Below are 9,931 nucleotides of genomic sequence, written 5' to 3'. Positions count from 1 at the left end.
CAGGTGGAGAAAATAAAGACAATCATGGAGGGATAGAAGGAGGGGAAAAGAGATAACACTCGGGTTTGGAGACTGCCTAAACAAGACAGGAACTAATAATATTTGGAGCCAAAGGAACTTTAAATAAAGCAGGAAAAACAAGTCATGGTTTGATATTACAGATTATTCCGCTTCACTCATGAGAAATATGAAGCAAGACAGTAGAAGAGGTTTGTGTTGTTAAAGTTCTCGATAAATGTAATTTTATTTACTATACTTTATTAACTAAGTGGTTGGGAAACTACCCCCCCAAAAAAAACAAAAAACTGGGGGCAACTGCTTCTTCGTGACTTGAACAGCTTTTCTGTTTTTAAAATGAAATGATCAATGTCAGATAATTAGTTCATGTCCGTCTGGTTTCAAAACTTGATGATCCAAAGCATGCAGGTGTGACTGAAAAGCAAAAATAGAAGGAATCTGCAGGAAGGCAGAGGTTGGGAGGGATAAATACTTTTTCACAGCACTGTATCTAGAGATCTATAGCTAGATCTAGATTTGATAGATCTAAATTTTCTTCATGCAAATGTAACTTTGCATGACAAAACAGCTGCAAATTAGTGTATAAATGGGCCGATTTGAACTGATTTTTTTTTTTTTTCTTGTCCTTTGACTCGATTTTTGGACAACAAGACAAAAAGTTTGGACACCCCTGGTTTACATCTAAGATACGGAACATTTTGCCATGAATAAGATGTGTGTTGAATAAGAAGTTATGCTATTAAAATTTTACTCTGAATCTGACTGTATGGGATTGTTCCTGTAATTGGAAATGAATTGGAGCCGTTTGCCATTAAAAATGTGCAGAGATGATTTTGGAAGAGTCTAAATGAGGATCTGACTGACATGCTTCACTATTCATTTCATTTAGCTTTCACAGTGGAAACAAACTGTTATGTAATAAAAATATATTTATGACAAAAACACCACTTACACATAAGAATCAAATATGTGGCTCCTATTTGCACCTCTAATTTGGTTACAAAACCATTTTAACAGTCTAAAAATATCCTAGCCTTAGAATGGACTTCATTCTCAGCACCCTCGTTATCCACATTTAAAACTTTGACCTTTCCATACTTGTAAAACAGCGAACCCAGTGCTCCAAACTGTGCTTTGCTGCATGTTGTCTCGTTATTATCCCCATGCCTCGGCCAGAATGGAGGAGTTGTCATTGGGAAAGGTTTTAACCTTCATTTGGCGCTCCAAGGATAGAGGTCCGTTAGACTGGGTGTTGTCTCTGTGCGTGTGTGGGCGTGGGTGGGTGTGCATGTGTGGGGGGTGTTTCTTGGTGTTGGAAAGGAGAGGGTAAGATGCAGGTGTGAACCTCTCATTATCGAGTGGCATGTGTCCTGTCACTCATTCACTGTTGCTGGCCATGTTCACATCTGCGCTCGTTCACATTACTCATCCTCTGTTTGCCCCACCTGACCTCCCTCTCTGACACATATTCACACACACACACACACACCCCCACACACACACACCCGCCCGCGCACCCCCCCACACACGTGAGTGTGCAGCTGAGAATACAGGCAGAATCGGCCTCTATCACTACAATATTTATGTGCCTTTTGTTCCTGTGCATTCATCTTAGAAAAAGGGAAATGGTTTAACAGAATACAGCTTTTGCATAATTCACTGCTCTTTTCTGCTCATGTTATAGCTATAGCTGTCCTGACGGCTATAGTTATCTGCAATATGATGCGTATTAATATAATCAGTAGTTCAATTCCAAAAATAAATGAGATATTTAAGGTTTTCTGTTTATTTTGGTGATTGTGGCCAGTTAATGAAAATCCGAGATTCAGTTTCACAGAAATATTTTGACATTGCACATTTCAACCTACTGAAAAATATGTCGGTGCACTTTACAGTGCAGCATAGTGACACAATATGGGCAGATCGATCCAAAGTATAAATCATATCAATACCAAGTCGGTATCAGTATTGGATCAATACTGATAAGGTTGTTACTTTCCAACATGAGATTTTATGCTTGCATTGTAGCTTCTCAGATAAGATTGGGTTTTGATTTGCCAGCAAAACTTTTTTTTTCCCCACTATATTTTAGAAAAATTTACACAAATCGTGTTAGAGTGGTATTCAAAGTTTTTTGTAGATGCCTATAAAGTTTGTCCAAATTCTGTCCTGGGTTTGAACAAAATAATTCACAGGAAAAAAAAACACCTATATGTCAGAAGTTTGATGATGTAACAAAGCTTCAATAAAAAGTATCGTATCAGTTTCAGAATCGGTATCTGCAATAAGAGCCTTATTTACTTGGATCGTTACTAAAATACACAGTATCACACACCTCTACTTTGCCTAACAACCCTTTTGGGGCTTCAGTTATCCCTGATGCATATGCTCATTTTGATATGATTTTTTCCTTCCACTCAACTTTCTATTAATATGCGTGGATACGGCCAGCTGTTATAACTAATGACCTTTTGTGGCTTATCCATTAAGAGGATTGTACCCATAACCATGAAATCAGCAGTTTATTCAATGAGTCTGTAGGCCAATGCATATCATTTCTGTAGGAAGAACACTTTCTTTTAGTTTTGTATCATCAAATTTTCAGAAAAAAAATCATTTGAGAGCTGACAACAGGGAAATGACGCAGGACCCAACAGAACAATTCTTTCCTTCAATTATAAAAATTCCAAGGAGCCAAAAGTCGTGGATGCAGAAATCAACAGGGATCACGTTTTTATTCCAGTGGTGTACACTGGGAATCCTCCTCTCTGTGTACTTACGTTGTGGATTTAGGGGAAGGAAAAGTGGGTGTTTGTGTGCGGTGCGGTGGCGGTGGGGGCTCTTCGCACTGGGCTGAGCTGTGTGCATCATTTCATGGGTGACAGAAATTGGAGAGTCCCCAGAGGATAACTCCTTCTGCTCTGGAAAGCCAGCGGATGGAAAGACTTTGGGGACTCGGAGAGTTAAAGAAATGGAGTGAGAGAAGAGGGTCCTGCCATCACACGGGATGGATCAAACCACAGCTGGGTGGTTTCATTCGTCCCTCGCCTCCCACTCTTCACATCCGACCCTTCGTCTCGTTCAAGCGCCTCCCTCCATGTCTCGCTGCTTTCTGTCAGAAAACGTGTGGAACACAGAGGACCGCAGCGTTTTCCCAGAGTCCTGCCTGCTGATCATGTCTCGTCAACACTGCATGACTTCAGCACTTAGAAACGCTAATAAAATACGTCTCACATCTAAATCTTTGAAGTATAGAGTGAATCAACAAATATAAACACTTCTTGCTCCGCTAAAACGTTATAATTAGAGAGAACCTCCTTTATGTTGGCTCAGATCCAGATTCAGAAAACGATAGTCATTACATAACCATGCTGTTGGGATTTGAATATAGAAATCTGATCTTGTGTTGATGGACAGTGTTCAATAAAATTATCTTTTTCTAAAGGTGACTTAAACAGTTTTCCTGTCGCGCTTCAAATCAAAGCTAATCGTAGCATGCTAACGACCTAACCATGCTAGTTTACTAACACGTTAATATTTGGCATTAGGAAGACACTAAAGATGGGAAGTTTATCTATATAAATAACAAATGAAGACCTCTACTTGGGCAGCTCCATCTGTTTGCATTGAGCAAATCACAAAATCAATCAGCTCAAAATGAGAAAAGTTAAACTTTTCCATAATTTACTCTGAAAATACTGAAAAATCTGATAATCTTTTTCTTCCTATTGCTTCTTTTTATTTTCCACTTCTTGAAAATAACCCATTCTTTGATATATCAACTTATAATTTCAACATTTTCCGTTTAAATCAATACTTCAACGCATTTTTCTCTGTTATGCGTTGTAGTACTTGGAATACAAATCGGGAGCCTATCAAAGTTGGCGTTACAGGTCAGAACCAATAAAGAAGCAGGAAAAGGCAGCAGCATCGAGAGGATCGTCGACTGTCAGGTGGATTAAAATGAATCTGACGGGAAAATTATTACAACCATCTGCTCATAAAAGCGACTACAGCCAAACCGAACTGGATTATGCTGCGTCATACAATATTTGTATTATATGTCATTCAACAGGGTTTCTGCAGGTTTCACCAATTCAAATTTAAAACCAGTATCGTGTCAGAAACGTATAAGACCAACAACCTTAACGAATGTAGCAACGCATGGGTTGTCAGGTGATACAATGGCAAAGACAAACATTGTCTAGAATAAATATAGAATAAAACCATAATAGATGCAAAAACGTGAGCCTGCTAGCTAGTTTTTCTCCTCCCTCCATTTCCACTGCAAGAACCAGAACCAATGTCTCTTGCTAATATACCTTTGCTAGCATGTTAGTGCTATATTAGCAGCTAGTTGCCACTAGCTTCAACCACCTCGAGTCACATAAACATGACTCAAACGTTTGCCTGACAGAAAAATCCAACAAGAAAAAAATAAATAAATAAAAGACTACATAAATGAGATTAAATAGCCTGGCCACCAGAACATGTAAGACCTGTGATTAACTTACTTTTTCAAAAAAAAAAAAAAAAAAAATGAAGACATTTTTAGATCTACAGTACATCACAAATCTAAGTCTTTTTAAGGAGGTGCGAACACCTTATTTTTTCCAGCGCATGTATAACTCTTTTTGGTTTCAGACTTTTTGAAGCTGCATTCATTGGATATCAGTGTGTTCATTCCAAACTGTAAGTACAGGAGACCTAACTCAAGGCCAGAAAACTCCACATGACCACCAGCCTATGGCTATATTTCAATCAGCACCGTTACCCCCACCTCCTACGCTTCCTGCTCCATGTTCTCCTATTTTTTTTCCATGCAGAGAAGGCGGAGGGCGGAGAGAGAGAGAGAGATCAGACCACACATACAGATCCAGGCCTCCACCCCCAGCCTCCAGTTCCCCCGCCATCTGTGCACGTCCCTCTGCCTGCAACTCCACAACAACAAGGCCCTGAACCTCTGCCGAGGAGTCAATCCATCACCGGAGAGAGGGAGAGCGGGAGACGGAGAGAGGAAGTAAAAGCAGAGAACGGATGGGTGAAGGTGAAGGGTGGCAAAGAGAGGGAGAGAGGTGGTAGAAAGGAAAAGAAAGGAAAAAGGGAAGAGGTGAGGAAAAGCGAAAGCGAGATGCCATGAAACTTAATCATAGAAAGGGTCGTGTCGGGCAGAGGAGGGGAACAGATTAAATTAGCATAGCATTAGATATGGAAAATGATCTCTGTCAAAATCATCCGCTGCACAATTATAATATGTTAATTACTTATTTCATTAAGGAAGTTTATTATGGCCGCGCAGATGAAATCATGCAGGCCAAAGACACCTGGAGGAAAAGCACTGATGCCTGAATCTCTCCCTCTCTCTCTTCTTCTTCTCTCGTTCCCGTCACTTCTCCGTCTCCTCCGCCTCTCTTGCCCCTTCTACACCCCCACCACCACCACCACCACCTTCATTCCTTCACGTCTCTCTTTGTTCCTCACAACATAACTTACATTGTCATATTCTCAAACTCTGTGTTTAATATTCACAGAGATCACCGTGGCGACCATCAAGAGAAGAGGTTTGATGTTTACCTCTCATCTGTCCATGAAGTAAAAAAAAAAAAGAAAAAAAAGTGCATATAAATAATCTGCATGCAAGAAGAGCCAAATGCGCACATGTGGATTCTGCAGAAACAATTATGGAGACTCTTCACGGAGCGTCGTTTTCCTCAAAATCACATTTGACTTTGTGCTTTGAAAGGTTTCATTACGATTGTAAGTAATTGAGTTGTTCTCTTTTGAGATAAAGCTGGGGCCAATTTCACACGAATCAAAATAAAAAGAATGTTCACTTGCATCCTTTTTGAACATACATCAGGTTATTTTTGGGGTTCAGTCGGTATTTACAACATGCTGATGTTATTTTTGTTAATAACTCATGAGTTGTTGTTTTTTCCCCTCGTTATTTTTGAACATATCCCTCTGGTAGGACAACCACAACTCCCTGGAAGGAGTACATATCACTTCAGATTTTTGCAATGCCGTAGGATTCACTGGAAATTGTTCTTCCAGTGAGATGAATGTGTGGGTTTCCCTTCCAGACCTGTTGCCTCCACTCATATGAACGGACAAAAATAGATGAGAGGAAGAACTCCTACCTCTTACTTCATTTGCTCCTGCAATATTACTGTATTATACAAGGAGAGAAAGTTTTTGGTGCCCATCATAAAGTAGTGACTACTATTGTTTCCAAAAAATGCATCATGGTCTTGTATCTTGCAAGTGTTTTTATTTCTAAATTTCTTTTTTTATCAGCACAAAATGTAAAGAAATTATTGTATCCTTTACACCTGATATGACTGCACTAATCATTAGGAGGATGTGAAAATGAGCTGGTTAACAAATAGAATCTGATGCCTTGTTGCACACATGTAATTCCAAACATTAGTTACATAAACTTATTTAGACTGAATTTACTTTTAGATAACTGATGTGTTAGTGCCGTGAGAAGCTTAAGGCAAGGACGACATGTTGTGGTCATAGTGTGCTGCCAGGCAAATCCAAAAAGCGGTCTTTAATTTCTGTTGCTTGACTTGTGCGGCTTTACTGAGGTTTGTTGTCCCATAAACCTACCGTCAGATCTTCAACAACAAAATTTCCCCAAACCTCCAAGCACGAGCTTGGCACGAGCTTGGAGGTTTGGGCACGAGCAATTGTTACAAACAGATTGGCGTTATATAATTTAGAAATGAACTGAGAAATTATTTGTTGACAGTCATCAGCTAATTTCTAACTTCCTTGGTCTGGAAAGGTGACCTGTTGGACAGAAACTGGAAATTTCTACCTTTTTTTCCCCACTAACACCATATATTAGTGTGACCGAGTTACACCAATGACGCTCTTCAGTGTGGATGCCGTCACTGAGTGACGGAGACGCAATGTCACCCGTTTTCAGTATCAGCGTGCTGTTTAAAAGTCAAATCAGAGGAAGGAGAGCGATATGTCTGAAGTTCATTGCTGTAGCAAGAGACCATGGGTCGGATCTACAAAGATTCCAAATAAGAACCGGTATATTTCATGCATGAAGAACAAAAGAAAGCGTTATAATCAGTCTACTAGGATCGGCTGTGTAAATGATTGCAGGAGCAACTAGTGGTGCAGACCGTCCTGTTTCAACGAGGCCGTCATCTTGTAGCGTGTCGGAGAGCAGAGCTGAAAAGAAAAGAAAAACTAGAATGCTATTGTGCTGGAATTATAATAATGATAACTGTAAGAATACAATTCACATCCAATGTGGTTCAACAATAAGAGTATTTCACGGTCAATAAAAATAAAGCTCTAAACCGCCATATTTAACTCTGTGCACTGTCTTAGGTTTAACGTGGTGTGGTTGTGTTTTTGGGGGGGACTTGTACCTTTATTTGATTTTGGTTTAATTGCATAAATACTGTCAGCAGTCCACCGACATTAGTCTGACCCAAGCCGAACATGAAGCAGATAAAATATAACCTGCATTAAATAGACCAACTAGACACACTTTAGCAGAGCAGTAAAACATAACGGCGTGTTGCCACGACATGATGGTGCGCTGGAGTTATTCAATAATCCCGCGTTGCTGGATGATATTTCTAATGGGTTTTTTTTATTTTTATGATTTCTTATTTGATATAGTTTGTGTGTTCCAAATATTTGACAAACAATGGCACGCCATTGTTTCTACGCCAGCTGTGGTCGCCACAGTGACCGCAGGCGACATTGCATTCAGCTTACACCTACGATTCAAAAATGTTGAATATAAGGCGCTAAAGCAAATCTAGCAATCTGGTTCAGGTTTAATAATGACAGTTTTATATATTGTCATTATATTTACATATCCCCCTCCCAGTATTTTGCGCTTCCTGATGATCAGCGTATGTTTGCACGTTGTTTGTAGATCAGGTTTGCGCATCATACCGAACAAACCTTTAGTAGATCAGGCCCTGAGACTTTCAGCAAACACCTGGAAGGCAGAACAGAGATCAGGAAAGTTGCTCCGTTTTATCTGCTTAAGTTTTACGTCTGTTATGGAACTTGCTTGATTTGGAAATGTTGCCAGCCTTTAAGAAGTCCAAAAGCACATTCTCAACATAAAACACTCAAAGAGTGTGTTTTTATCGACGCGCCGGTTTTTATTGACGCACTAAGAGCTAACACGAGATACTAAAAACGCTTTAAAGTTTCATGTCTGTAATAATTTTGCCTTTGTCTTCAGAAATATCAGTAAAGCCGGTTTTAAAGTGACTGCTTTCCTCAAGCGTGGCCTGGCATTGCCTCCGGCCCCACCTTAAACAGGAGTTGTAGCCGTCACAGCAGGAGGGCTGCAAGAATATTTGGAATGCTGTTCTGTATCTTAAAAAGAAAAAAAAAAAAAAACAGGCACTAAACAGCCATCAAATTCAAGTACCGAGGTTTATGATATGTTAAAACAACATGAAAAGAGCTCTTTGTGTATTTGGCCAATTACAGAGTATTGATTATTAAAAGCTTCACTTTTTGTGCTGCTCTGCTTTGCTTCAGTCATTGTTGAAATGATCGCTGATCAGACCAGATTATAATTTGAAGATATAAATTTGCACAGCTTTATTGATGAGTCCTTGGTGAGCATTTCAATTGAAGTACACCAGAGACGTCCAAACCTTTTGTCCCGTCGGCCAAAATCGTCACGTGGGAAGTGCTGGAGAGCCACAAAAATGAGATCTAAAAAAAACTTTTTTGGTCTATTATTAACAACAATAACAGGATTTGAAAATGTTTGCTCTGTTTGGTTCTTATTAGTTTTGTAAGTAAAAAAAACAAAAATGGAGATTTGGTTGCACCCGTGTCTGATTTTGAATAAAAGTTGATGGATATTTATCTATCTATCTAATTACTATAAAATCCAAAAGAGAGCAGAAGACAAGATTAGTAAAATACCTTGTGTAGTACCTAAAGTTTTCCATCTCAAAAGACTGTCAGTAAATAGTCTATCTGCATCAACTTGACTTGAACTATATCATGTTGTCTACACACATTTTAAACTACAGTGCACAACTTCTTGCTGCCTCCATTTTGTTTAATCTACTGGCTGCATTTGCTCTCGAGGAAAAGAACCCAGACGAAATATTTTCACTGCTGTTCTCATTCCTGAGATCCCAAATTAGTCACAAAACGGATCTGTGCTTAGCGCATCACTCATTTTAATAAGTAAATCCATTAAATTATAATTGGTTTGTAACTGATGAGGCTATTGCACCCATTTGTTGAAATCCCGTCTATTTCCCCCATATTGTTTTACATATTTTAGGTTTGCATGTTTTCAGTTTAGCAGTTGCTCTCCAGCACGGGGCGCTGGGGCAATTTGCATTTGCTTCCAGTTCTGCTTTCTGGCTTCCTGGCTCGCTGCCTTTCTGGCTCGTCAACACCGGTTGGACAGACAGACAATGATGATGACAGTCATCAGGGATGAAGCAGCCTTCCACCTGTCCATCTGACCATAGCAGTGCAACAAACAGGTGCTGAAAAATCAAGAATTAGCAGGAGGGTGTGTGTGGTGTGGAAAGCGGATGATCACAGATGATAACAAAAAGAAATTCTTACAGTTTTCCGGCTGTGCAGCACTTTTTTCTTTTTAGGTTTTCTTGAATACAATTCAAGATGGTGGAGATTCATGTCTTAAAATTTGTTGAAAAAAAATAGAATCATTCTGTACTTTAAAAATGCCCAAAATTCATTTCGCCAAAACAGTTGAATGCCCGAGGTTAGGGGGATCATGGTTTAATATTTCAAACACCAAATATACCTTAATATGCATTCATGTGGACAGTGAAAACAGTGTCAGCACTGCGGCAGAAGATAATACAAACAGTGTCCCCTTGCTTCCTTGGGGGTACAGCCAATCAGCCCCAAAGGAAAA

The 9,931-nt window shown here is 39.5% G+C and overlaps 1 long non-coding RNA gene across 1 annotated transcript; it reads left to right on the top strand.

Moving 5' to 3' along the window:
* Positions 1-316: 316 nt before the first annotated feature.
* On the top strand, positions 317-8,790 carry LOC116715017 (uncharacterized). The gene is made up of 2 exons (XR_004338153.1): positions 317-5,038; positions 5,550-8,790. It is a non-coding gene; the product is annotated as an uncharacterized LOC116715017 (long non-coding RNA).
* The last annotated feature ends 1,141 nt before the right edge of the window (positions 8,791-9,931 follow it).

This window comes from Xiphophorus hellerii, chromosome 3 (assembly GCF_003331165.1).
Source record: "Xiphophorus hellerii strain 12219 chromosome 3, Xiphophorus_hellerii-4.1, whole genome shotgun sequence".
Classification (NCBI taxonomy): Eukaryota; Metazoa; Chordata; class Actinopteri; order Cyprinodontiformes; family Poeciliidae; genus Xiphophorus; species Xiphophorus hellerii.
The sequence above is the reverse complement of the archived record's forward strand: the minus strand, read 5'-3'. Positions and strand labels throughout refer to the sequence as shown.